The sequence below is a fragment of the Heterocephalus glaber genome, unplaced genomic scaffold (genome assembly GCF_053883595.1).
Source record: "Heterocephalus glaber isolate CG9 unplaced genomic scaffold, H.glaber_assembly_v1.0 deba00001444, whole genome shotgun sequence".
NCBI classification, from domain to species: domain Eukaryota; kingdom Metazoa; phylum Chordata; class Mammalia; order Rodentia; family Bathyergidae; genus Heterocephalus; species Heterocephalus glaber.
In genome coordinates this window covers 9,244,368-9,257,930 of record NW_028258297.1, presented here as the reverse complement: position 1 = coordinate 9,257,930, position 13,563 = coordinate 9,244,368, and the positions used below count along the sequence as shown (strand labels likewise).

The following is a 13,563-nucleotide window of genomic DNA, read 5'->3' as shown; positions in this document are numbered from 1 at the left end:
TATCTTAATGGCAAAACTCTTATCATTACGTTGTGTCTTTATTTTGTGTGCTTTTATTTATTTATTTATTTATTTATTTATTTATTTATTTTTCACCCAGGCATGACAAACCTTTATTCATTTTAATAGCGGGAGCAATCTGATTATTAGCTTTTCATTGAGGCAGTTTATCTACAGTTGAAAAAATACTTTCACCGACCAAACTCCAAAATATTTTTTCCCTTGTCAGCAGAAGTGCCTAGTATTTAGTTTAAATAGATTCTTATAACTATAAAGGATTGAATGAATGGCTTTTAAACCCATGGCTAAAATTGGTTAACTGATAAATAATTTAAGGACTAAAGTTATCAAAACACTTTTGGAACCGCAGTTCTGCTTGGAGGGCTCCATGGAGGAAGATCCTCACTTCCAAGAAAGGAATGCCGTTTCTTCTGTTTTTGTTGGATTCTTTCCTGCTTTTCTTTCTTTTCCAGCCATTTATCATATTGATTGATGGCTTGTTTATCTTTATCATTTTTCTCAGCCCTTTTCAGTTCTTCCATTCTTCTCTCATTTATTTTCTTTTTTCCCTTTTGCTTAAATAAAGCTTCCTTTTTTTATTCCATTTTTCAACAGCAGTTAAGTTTTCTTTCTTTTTCTCAGCAACAGTCTCCTCTTCTTTATGTTTCTTTGCTCTTTCATATCCTTTCTCCTTTTTTTCTCTCTTTAAGACATTCCATCTTTTTCTCTTTCCATTTTCAAATGCTTGCAGGGGCTCTTCTTTCCTTGCCACATTCTCTTCTTCTTCAGCTTTTCTCTTGTTTTTTCCTCAAACCTCTTTTTTGCAGCTAGTCTCTTTGCCCCCTTTTCTTTCATAGCTTTCCAGGCCTCAAATGATGCTATTGCTTCTTCTCTCTTAGCAGCTTTTTTCTGTTCATTTTGGATCCTGAAGTTTTCACTTTCTATCCTTTTTATCCTGTTCTTTTTATGTAAATATACATTTTTCTCTTCTAACCACTCCTGGTAAACAGCTGCCCTGACGTGATCCACTGTGTCAGGCTCCAGGTTCAGTTTCGGTGAAGGCTTCTGGTCCAAGACTTTCAAAGTCCCTAAGTAGTGCGAAGAGGTGGAGGAGCATGAAGCTCGCCCTGCAGAACTGAATTTCCTCACAAACTCAGAAGTCATTAATCTGGCAGGTGCACTGGGTGCTCTATTGTTGGTTGTTGACTTTTTACTCTTCATGTTTCTATCTTCGATTGCTTTCTGTGCAGGTGCCGCTGCACTGGCAGGCACTGAGGCCTCTGGGATTTAGACAGCAGGAGAGCAGCTGCTCAGTCCTCCTCTGGGCTCGGTCCCCCTTTCCTCCTCTCTTCTTTAAGGTCAGCAGCAGCCAGCTCACTTTCCGTCGGTTTCTCCAGTTCGGGAGTAACACAGTCTATCAAAACCCCATTCCCTGCATTTTCATTTAATTTCAAGGAATTACAGTTTTCAGTGAATTCTCCATTCTGATCTTTTATGGATGCTTTTTCCTCAGATCCTGGTGGAAAGCATTGTCCAAGGCTTTCTTTAAGGGATGATGATGACAGGCTTTTAAACAATGGAACCTCACGATCAAGGCTCACAGAGAATCCGTCTTTCTTGGCCTCTAACGGTCTGACACTCAGCCTGGGAAGGGAGGAAGGTGCAGACTCTAGGCCCTCACTGAGGGCAGTTTCTCTGTCTTCTAGCTTTGCCTTCTCTTCCGTGTGGCTACTCTTTTTTAGCATGCTCCTTGGCCGAGGTGAGGGCTTAAAGTGTTCATCTGTTTCAAGACTACTGTTTTCTGAAGAGGTGCTTTTGATTGGAAGAATTCTGGGTTTTGGTTTTATTTTAATTCTCTTGTTTTCAACTTCTTGATCTTTATTGTGAGAGTCAGAGAAGGAATTTGTAACCGTGTCTTCACAAAAACCCAGTTCCCATTCTTCACTCTTCTTGACAGCAACTTCAGGCTCATTTCTGGTTTCGTCACTGTTTGATTTCTTTCTTTTCAAAAAACACGGTTGTAAAGATTAAAACCAGACCTATACCTCTCACCATGCACTAAACTAAAATCAAAATGGATTAAAGATCTAAATATTAAAATAGAAACTCTGAACCAGTTGGAACAGAGGTTAGGTAGAACCCTTGAAGACATCGGTGTAGGAAAAGATTTTATGAACAAAACCTCAGTTGCCCGTGAACTAGCACAAACAATCAACAAGTGGGATCTCTTCTTATTAAAAGGCTTCTGCACAGCAAGAGAAACCACCAGCAGTGTGAAGAGACAACCCACAATGTGGGAAAAAATCTTCACCTGCTCTTCCTCAGACAAAGGTCTACTATCTCGAATCTATAAAGAACTTAAAAAGATCAGACCTCCCAAATTTAAAGACCCAATCCAAAAATGGGCATCTGAAATGAACAGACATTTCTCAGACAAAGAAGTAGAAATAGCAAATAAATACATGAAAAAATGTTCAACATCACTGGTCATTCGAGAGATGCAAATGAAAACAATGCTGAGATTCCACTTCACTCTAGAAAGAATGGCTGCTATCATGAAATCAACCAATAACAAATGCTGGTGGGGCTGTGGGGAAAGAGGAACCCTGCTCCACTGCTGGTGGGAGTGCAGACTGGTGCAAGCACTGTGGAAATCGGTATGGAGATACCTCAAAGAACTAGGATTGGAGGTTCCATTTGACCCCGCTATTCCACTGCTGGGGATCTTCCCCAAAGAATTAAAAGAATCATACCACAGTGATATATGTGCGCCCATGTTCATCGCAGCACAGTTTGTGATAGCTAAAACTTGGAAACAGCCCAAATGCCCATCAACTGGAGACTGGATAAAGAAAATGTGGTTTTTAATAAAATGGAGTACTACTCAGCCATAAAAAATGAGAAATTAGAGACATTTATAGCTAAGTGGATGCACATTGAGGTGATACTCTTAAGTGAAATAAATAGGACACACATGTGTAAATACCAAATAGTTTCTCTGGTGTGAGAAACTGAAAGTGTAGATAAGGACTAAAAGGTATAATAGGTAATGTGAAATAGGAAGAAAAGGGGCAAAAGGGAAGGAAGTGGGAGGGCTAGGGGAAAGGATAGAAGGGAATGGGATTAATATGAGAAAATGGAAAAATAGGAACAAAATCTTTGTAAATAGGGAGGAATGGAGGGGTTGAAGGGAGGGCTGGGCAAGGGTGAAAAATAAGAACCAAGAGAGACCATGTAAAGGTGCAAATTTCCAATGATGAATGCCATTATATTGTATACCTAAAATGTACCAATGATTAGAATGAATAATCGATAAAGCAAAATAGGAAGAAAAGGTCCAAAGGGGTAGGGGTAGTGGGAGGGGCAGGGGAAAGGAAAGAAGGGAAAGGAAAAATGATGAGAAATGGAAAACATGGAAATAAAGTCTTTGTAAATAGGGAAGGGTGGAGGGGGTGAAGGGAGGGCTAGGAATGGGGAAAACATAAGAACCAAGATGCATTATGTAAAGACACAATTCCCAGTGAGAAATGTAATTGTGTTGTATACCTACAATGTACCAATAAAAGAATTTAATAAAACAAAAACAAAAAACACGGTCGTGGAGAATTCTCTTCTTCATCATCTGATATATGAAAATCATTCATTTTTTCCTTAACTAAATTTTCATCTACTGAGGTATCAGAAAAATCACGTAAGGAAACACCGTCACTCTAAGTCATCTGAGTACTCTGAACGCCTCTGTCTGGCTGAGCGCGCTGTAATTACTCTTATTCGCTCATCCCGGAAAGTAGTTCTTTTGGTAACTTTTGGACTCTTCGTATATGCCAAAGTTGTGCTGAAAACTTTGTCAGCCATAGTGTATTTGTCCCTCTACCTCTATTAAATAGCTAATAAATAGTTGGAATAATTCATTCAACCTGTGATGATGGCAGGCCGGGCAGAGGCTTCCGGATGCTGTGCGGAGTCGCCTTCCGGGGGAGGGGGGGCGCAGGAAGCCGTCGCCCTCCGTCCTGCGGCTCCCTGGCTCCCTGCTCGGCCACCCGGGCCCTGCAGCCGCGGGCGCCCGGACCCCAAACTGCGGCGGGTCTCAGGCCGGGCCGGCCGCCTATTTATTTATTTTCTCCCTGAAGCCCTCTTTTTCTGCCCTTCTGAATACTAAAATACCTACATCTGCTTTCCTTGAGTATTTTCCTACTATACACTTGTTATCCTTTTATTCTCCTTTAATTATTTTTTTTGGTACCGGGGATCGAACTCAGGACCTTGCACTTGTGAGGCAGGCGCGGCTCCACTGAGCTAATTCAGCCCTAGTTATCTTTTTACTTTCAAACCTAGCTTCAGTATCAGACCTGCTAAATCCTTTTCTTTTGTATTGATGTGAAATTCATATAACCTAAAGTTAGCCCCTTAATGTGGGTGTGGTGGTGCACGCCTGCAATCCCAGCATTCTTGAAGGCTGAGGCAGGAGGACTGACCAGCTTGGGCAACACAGCAAGATCTGATCTCAAAATAAAAGTTAAATGGCTGGGGATGTAGCTTAGTGTGGAAACCCTGGGTTCAATCCCCAGTACTGCAAACAACAAACAAACAAAACAGAAACAAAACACAGCCGTTTAAAGCGAACAATTCTGTGATATTTGTTTGGTGCATTCACAGTGTTGTGCACCTACTACTTTTACCTCCAAAATTTTCATCACCACAAAAGGAGACCCCAATATCCATTATGTTGTGACCTCTATTCTCTCCTCTTACAGCCCCTAACAACCACTGTTTCTACCTCTGTGGTTTTGTGCCTCTGTGGTTTACTGGTTTGGGATATTTCATATAAACTTATTCATACGGTATATGACTTTTTGTGTCTGGTTTCTTTCACATAGTCTAACAGTTTGAAGGTTTGTCCGTGTTGTAGCATGTATCAATTCAGCACTTCATCCTTTTTTTTACAGCAAAATAATATTCTATTACATGTGTATATAGCAATGCGTTCACCCATTGGTGGGCATCTGAGCAGTGTCCACCTTTTTAGCTATTTTGAATAGTGCACATGGATTTATTTGAGCACCCGTTTTCCATTTGGGGGGAGCATATACTGTACCTTGAAGTGGAATTGCTGGGTCATTCTATGTTTAACTTTTTGAGGAAATGATAGATCATTTGCCACAGCAATGGAACCATTTACCCTCCCACAGCGTATGAGGATTCTGATTTCTCCATGTTCTTGCTAACACTTTTTATTTTTTCTGTTTTTTACTGTAGCCATCCAAGCGTCTGTAAAGTATTATTTTATTATGGTTTTGATTTGCCTTTTCCTAATGACTGAGAGCGGTGAGCATCTTTTAATGTGCCAGTTGGCCATTTATACGTAGTTTTGGAGAAATATTTATTCGGGATCTTTGTCCATTATTAAATTGAATTGTCTTTTGTTGAGTTGTAAGAGTTCTTCATGTATTAGTACCAGATACATAATTTACAAACATTTTATTTTATTCTGTAGGTTGGCTTCTCTCTTTCTTCCTTCCCTCCCTCCCTCCCTCCCTTCCTTGCTGAATCTATATATTAGTGCTAGTAATTTTTTGTGGATTCTGAGATTTTACATATTTGGGATGAGGTCTTCTGTGAATAGAGATACCTTTACTTCTTCCTTTGCAATTTGGCTGTCTTTCTTTTATTTATTTCTTTTCTTTTCTTTTTTACCCAACTGCTCCAGCAAGAACTTTCACATAATGTTGAATTCCAGTAGGAAAAAAGAACATGCTTCTGTTGTTCTTGATCTTAGGGGGGAAGCTGTTGGCCTTTTACCACTGAGACTGGTGTCAGCTGCTGTGAATTTTTCCTAAATGCTTTTTATCATGTTGAGGAAGTTCCATTCTATGCCAAGTTTTCTGAGTATTTTAAGTTATGAAAAGGTATCAGATTTTGTCTATTTTTCCTGAGTCAATTGAGAAGATCATGTGATATCCCCCCATTCTATTAATGTAATGTATATTACACTGCATTTAAAATTTTTTGGATGTTGAATCATTCTTGCATTCCTGGTATGAGACCTAATTGGTCATGGTGTATAATCTTTCTAATATGCTGTTAGATTCCATTTGCTAGTATTTTCCTGAGGCCTTTGCATTAATATTCATAGGGGATATTGATCTGATGTTTTCTTCTTTGTGGTTTCTTTCTCTGCTTTGGTATGAGAGTAATGCTGGCTTTGTAGAGTGAGGTTGAAAACATTCCCTCCTGCTTTTGGAAGTTAGAAAACATTAGTCAATTCTTCTTTAAATATTTGTTAGGATGGGGCTGGGGATTTAGCTCAGTGGTTCTGGCGCCTGCCTCACAAGCATAAGGTCCCGAGTTCTATCCCCGGTACCCACCCACCCCCAAAAATAAAAAAATAAAAATAAAATAAAATATTTGTTAGGATTCACTAGTAATCAAGCAGTCACTCATTCTAGACCTTTTATTTTTATTTGTTAGTGAAATTTTATTACTGATACAATATCTTTGCCTATTATACACATGCTTGGATTTTCTATTTTTTTCTTGAACCAACTTTGGCAGTTTATGAATTTCTAGGAATTTGTCGATTTCTTTTTTTAATTTTTATTTTTATTAGTACATGTTTTCAGTGCATAATTATTATATTCATCATGGGAAGTTGGTACATGTAGGATTAGTCCATTTCATCTAGGAATCTAATTTGTTGGTATACAATTATTCTTATTATCCTCCTATGATTTTTAAATTTTGTTTGGTCAGTGGTAGTGTCCCTGCTTTCAGTTGTAATTTTAGTTATTTGCATTTTCTCTGTTTTCCTTAGTCTAGTTAAAGGTGGGTCAATTTTACTGATTTTTTCAAAAAACTAGGTTTCAGGGGCTGGGATTTAGCTCAGAGGTGCCGCCACCTGCCTTGCAAGCACAACATCCCAAGTTTGACCCCCAGTACCAAAGAAATACAAAAGAAAAAAACCTAGGTTTTAATTTTGTTGATTCTCTTGTTTTTCTATTCTCTAATTCATCTCCATGCTTATATTTTACCTTTATTCTTTTCTTCCATGCACTAACCACAGGTTTATTTTGTTTTTCTGATTCTAATTCCTTAATATGTACATTAAGTTATTAATTGGAGAGCTTTTGTTTAAATATGAATGTTTACAACTATAAATTTCTCTTTGAGCATAGCTTTTGCTGCATGGTGCTAAATACTTGTGTTTTAAGAGCAAAGTTTAACCAATTCATATATACTATGACTGTGTATACATATTGTTATAGCTTGTGTCTAGATGACCCCCAAGCCTCATGCAGTCAATGGGGCTTTTTCAGAGGTGGCTAAATCTAGAGTGTGTGATGCTGGGATTAAGGGTGTGTGATTACTAAATCTGTCTACTGATTGGTTTGGCACCATCCTAAGCCCAGTGGTCTAGATAGAATATAAAGGGGGCAGAAAGAAGCTGCTAAGATCACTTGGACTTGCTGCTTGGTCTCAGTGCCTACTTGTCATGGACCATTTCTTCTCTGCGATGCCCCTCTACCATGTCACCCTGCCTTGGAGCCAGCCGATTACGGACTGAAACCTCTACAAAATAAACTTTTCCTCTTTTAACTTTGGGTGTCAAGTATTTGGTCTCAGCAACGAGAAAAGTAACTAAGACACATATGTATGGATTTATGATTACATCTTATTTTTTATTTCTGAAATTTGCTCTTTTTGGATTGTTTTGAATGGTTTAAAATTATACATTTCATTTTTTGTTTGTTTGTTTTGAGACTAGGTCTTACTATGTAGTTCAGGCTGGCTTTGAACTCACTATGTAGCCCAATCTGACCTCAACCTCACAGCAATCCTCCTGCTTCAGCCTCCCAAGTGCTGGGATGACAGGCGTGCACCACCACACCAAGTTTACTTTTCATTTTTTATTCTCAGTGACTATCTTAAAATTTATCATATGCACTGTAATATTAGCAAATACCTGTCTTCAACTTACCTGTAACAAAAATTTAAATTTGCCTTGTTCCCTTTATAAACTTTATATAATAAAAATGTCATATATATATATATATATATATATATATATATACATAAATAGAGAAATAGTATAGTGACGCTCCACGTACCAATTATCTGGCTCCAGTGATCTTTTTTTTTTTTTAATGGCACTGGGGATGGAACCCAGAGCCTCAGACATGCTAAGCAAGCACTCTGCCACTGAGTCACACCCCAGCCTGTAAAAAATTTTATTTTGACACAGGGTCTAAATTACTCAGGCTGGCCTCAAACTTGAGATCCTCCTGCCTCAGCTTCCTGAGTAGCTGGGATTACAGGCAAAAGACCCATGCTTTGCTTGCACTATGCACTTTTATTTCATAAGACATTTGGGTTTTTGCATAAACACTCTCTTATTATTACATTACATGTTACTGGTACTTCATATTCAGTGCATGTTCCAATTTTTGATATGATTCCAAATACATTTTTTCAGTTTGTTTTTTTAGACCAGGATCCAAACAAAGGCTACACATTGCATTTTAACCTCCTCCTTTTGTTTTCATGCTGTTGATTTGTTGGTCAAGATGGTCATTTTGTGGGTAGTGTGTCCCATATCCTGGTGTGTCCTATATTGCTTCCAGTGGTGACTTTTAACTTATTCTTCCATCCCCTGTATTTCCTGTTGACTGGTCTTTATGTTTATCTGTCTTATAGATTCAGGTTTATTTACTTCAGAAGAGACTTGTCCTAAGTGATGCTATGTACTTCTTAGTTCAGTATATAATAAGCATGTTAATGTTTGTTCTCAATTTTAGAAATGATAATTTCACAACTGGGACATGTGATGTCAGTCTAATCCCTTCCTTATTAAGTTCCCGTCTCATTTTTTACCTAATGGGTTCATCATTCACTGATGATAGTTAGTTGTCCTAATGCTTAAAATTCATATTACTCTAGGAGGCTGAGACCAACCGGGGAACTTAACAATTTAGTGAGACCCTATCTCAAAAGAAAAATAATAAGAATATAAAAGGCCTGGGATGTAGCTCAGGGTGAAGGCCCTGGAGTCAATTCCCAGTACAGAAAGAAAGAAAGAAAGAAAGAAAGAAAGAAAGAAAGAAAGAAAGAAAGAAAGAAAGAAAGAACTGCCTAATCTCAGATTATGAAAATACATATCTCTGTTTCTTCTAAGAAGATTTTTACACCTTAAGCTTTTAGCTCATCTGCTTTACCATTCTTTCCATTGTCTTTTTTTTCTTTCTTTTGCGGTGCTGGGGATTGAATCCGGGTCCTCACACATGCTAAGCAAGTGCTTTACCATTGAGCTACATCCTTGGCCCTTCCCATGGTCTTTTTATTATTTTTCCCACCAAAATCTCTTTAATCTGCTTCACATCATCTCCAAGCTCAAACAAAACTTCCAGAAACTGCCTGGGTGCTTCCTCCAAATGATCCAACCTTTCCCAATACCATGGATTTGTTTTTAATCAGTCTCCCCCTGCACCCCCACCTGATTCCTTCTTTTCAGTTTATGTAAAATGAGCAGTGACATGAGCAATAGACTCACATTTCCTCACCAGCATCCCTGCGTGGCTCTTACAAAATATCTTCACCTTCCCTGGCTGTGTCAGACAGTGCAAACCAAACCAAACCAATTTAGGCCAGCCATCTCTTACCTTTATTTGGGGATATTGGTTACTGCTAAAAGTTTGAAGTGCATAAAGCTGTGCTACTTGCTTACCCCGCTCCAAATCCTGCCATGTATAAACGTAGCCACCTACCGTAGGCATTACTAGTAGCTGATGCAGCCCGGCTCTCTGTCCTATTCAGGTTCTACCTGTCATCTTGTAGAGGGGTAGATGTGATTCCTATGGCTGGTGCTCAGTAAATAGCAATCATTCTCAGCATTTCCATGATCCAAGACCTTTTAGGGATCCAGTATCAGGCAGCACCCCTTAGTGTAAGCCCTAGGGGACTCGCTAGGTCTCTCTAGCCTAGTTATACAAGGGTGTAGAGCACCCTTAGCATAAACTGAAGTATCTTTAATTTAAGCATTACAACCTCTTACTAAGAGTCATCATGCTAATTAACAAGTTGTTAATTTCATCAGTGAAAACTCATTTCTGACATTCAATTTCCTAATTAGCAAGCCTGGGGTGGTGTTCTAGATATGAGTGGTAGAAGTGGCCCCCAGTATAAGGGCAGACAAGCAGACTAGGGCCTGTGACACACTGTCCACAACAGTGCTCAAGTGACCACAGGCATTGTGGTGAGCATTATAAAAGAAGTTCTATAATGAGTCAGTTTTTCATCTGAAAGTGTCTTTCTTTTGCCTCCATTCTTGAAAGATAGTTTCACTGGAAATACAATCCCTGATTGACATATTTTTTCTTCTCATTGTTTTCCAGGCAGCTTATGGCTTTTGGTCTGCTGTTGAGACATCAGCCATTGTCACTTCAGCATAGCTGATCTGTTCCTCTCTGCTGGTTCTCATGGCTCCTCTTGTCTTCGTTGTTCTATGGTGCCTCTGGCTAGCACAGATGAGACAAAAAGTACAATCCCCCAGCCTTGAATGAAAGCCTTATTTGGGGGCTACAGGATTTTCACAGATGAAGACCAAGCCAACAACTCATTGTCTGAGATTTCTAACTACACACTGAGTCAAGATAGCATGAGAGAGGGCTGGGGATTTAGCTTAGAGGTGCCACCACCTGCCTTGCAAGTGCAAGGTCCTGAGTTTGATCCCTGGTATCAAAAAAGAAAAAAAGATAGCATGAGAGAGAACCAGAGAGAATCGCAACAACAAAAACATTTAGAAGCCAGAGGACTGCAGATACTGAAATTGATATATAATTTCGATTTAGGATTCTGTATGAAAGTATTCATAAAACATTTAAAGACATAAAAGACATAATCACATACACAAAAAAAGAGGATCAATAGACGTACAGTAATGAATAGGTAGATTTGAAAAAAAGAAAATGAACTTTCTTAATGCATACTCACTAGAATCAGAAATTCACTGGATGGAGTAAGCACTAGATTCCATATAGCTAAAGAGAGAATTAGTGCATTGAAATTTATAGCTGAGGAAATTTTCCACAATAAACACAGACAGACAAGGGGATAGACAATCTGAAAGAGAAATTAAGAGACACAGAGTGGAGGGCAGTGGAGTCCCTAAAGGAAATACCAGAGAGTACTAAGGAGAAGGAACTTTGAGGAGCTAATGAGGGTAAATTTTTCAGAACAGGTGAAAAAGGGATGAATCCATAGATTCAAGAAGCATAATGGAAGTATTTCACATTGGGTTAGGGTGTAGAAGAACAAAATCAAGAACGACTTTTGTTTCAGTGATGGCAACAATAAAAAAGTCTGAATAGAATAAAAACCTGCATATCTTTATAAACAGGCCTAGTGCAGGAGCCTGATGAACCAGGTCACACAGGGATGAGGTCCTTCATGGTGTTGTTGGGGATGGTGGGCTGAAGGGAAGCCCAGTCAGGCAAGGCTCCCAGAGAAAAGAACATTCATGGAGTAGACATTACAAAGGCAGGAACCAAACTTTAATTTCCAGTACAGAGCTTATAGTAGTTCTTATCAGCTTAGCAAAGACAAAACATTCTGCCTGACCTTGGAGGCTGTGTGGTCCATACGTGGTTGTCTGTCCTGCTTCATTATTATATAACGAATCCCCGTCATGCACCTGCACTAAATGACGGGATTAGGTACCCTCAAGCACCCTCAGACCCCAGGCTTTGACACATCTGACAAAGGCCCTAGGTTCAATCCCTAGTACCACAAAAAATTAAAATGAGTATGTCCTCTTATTAAAACAGAATTAAATTAAAAATCTAACAAAAAGATAACTAATTTGGAAAACAACACACTTCTGTATACCTCTTGGATTAAAGAAGAAGTCACAAAGGACATTAGAGCATATTTGGAACTGAATGTCATCCAGAGCCCAGCTCTTGGGTTCCCTAATCAAAGGGACACCCACATGTGGCCAGGTGCCTGCCTGGTGGGGGTGGTGATCCACACCTGTTGATTTAAAATCAACAATCTAAGCTTCCATTTTTTGTTTGTTTGTTTGTTTTCTGAGACAAGGTCTTGCTATGTACTCCAGGCTGACCTTGAACTCACAGTAATCTTCCTACCTTAGCCTCCCAAGTGGTGGGATTACTGGCATGTAACACCAGACCCAATATTAAGCTTCCATTTTAATCATTTAGAAGAAAAAGGCAAATTCAATGTAAAATATGTAGAAGGAATGAAATAATAAAGAGTGGAAATAATATAAATAGAAGATAGGGAAGCAAAATAGAAAGCTCTACTATGCTAAAAGTTGTTCTCTGAAGTAATAAAATTTATAAATCAAAATATAATATTGAAAAACAATAGTATATATCTCAAGAAGGAGTGAATGAGCATTAAAGTGCTTTAAGCCTCTTGAATTATTCAGGAGAAGGTAGAGTAAGATATTACTGAATTTCCCAACTTGCTATTCACATATCATGGCAAAACTTCAAAAATTATCACTAAAAAGAAAATAAATTGAGGGCTGGGGATTTAGCTCAGTGGATATGCCACTTGCCTCGCAAATACAAGGACCCAAGTTTGATCCCTGGTACCAAAAAAAAAGGAAATAAATTGAGTGTATAAATTGCAAACAATAGAGGAAATAGGTAATTCAAACAGGAATAAAAAATAAAAATATGGGAAAATGAACAAATAGAGGAAAACCTAACTGGTAAAAAACAACAAATAAAGAAACAAACATGACCCCCCCCAAAAAAAAACCTGAAAAGAAAAACAAAGAAGCATCCAAAAATGCAAAAAGAAAAAAAAAGAATAAGATTGTAGAAATAAGTTCAAAAATAGCAAATATACTAACCTCACCACTTTTTGGGCAGAGATTTTTCAAAATAAATAACCATCTAGCATTCTAGCTATTTTTTTTTTTTTTTTTGGTACCAGAGATCGAACTTGGGACCTTGCGCTTGCGAGGCAGGCGGCAGAACAGCTGAGGTACATCCCCGCCATCTAGCATTCTAATAGCTGTATTAAAAGTAAAATAACATAGAAAGCTTGAAAATAAAAGATGAAAAAAGATCTGTAAAAGTTATTTTAATGATATTAACATTGGATAAAATATTCTTTGAAGAAAATTCATTGCTAATGACAGAGTAGCTACATGATAAAATATTTAATTTGCCAATAAGATAAACCAATTCAAAACTTGTCTGCATCATATAATAAAGCCTGAAAGTGAATAAAGCCAAAATTGTCAGGAAAAAAGCAAACAAACAAGGAAAACAAAAACTAGGAAGAACTTGACAACAGGGCATGGTGACATGTACCTGCAGTCCCAGCTACTCAGGAGGCCAAAGTAGGAAGGAGGACAGGAGTTCAAGATCAAGTTGGGCAATATAGAGAAACTCTATCTCAAAAGAATTTGATAGGCCGGGTGTGGTGGCACATGCCTATAATTCCAATACTCAGGAGGCTGAGGCAGGAGCCTGGGCAACTAAGCGAGACTCTGTCTCAAAATAAAAAAGGCTAGAGATGTAGCACAGTGCAAAG

At 38.5% G+C, this 13,563-nt stretch overlaps 1 pseudogene; it reads right to left on the bottom strand.

The window, feature by feature from the left end:
- Positions 1-347: 347 nt before the first annotated feature.
- On the bottom strand, positions 348-3,869 carry LOC101723212 (microtubule-associated protein 9-like; annotated as a pseudogene).
- Positions 3,870-13,563: the final 9,694 nt, after the last annotated feature.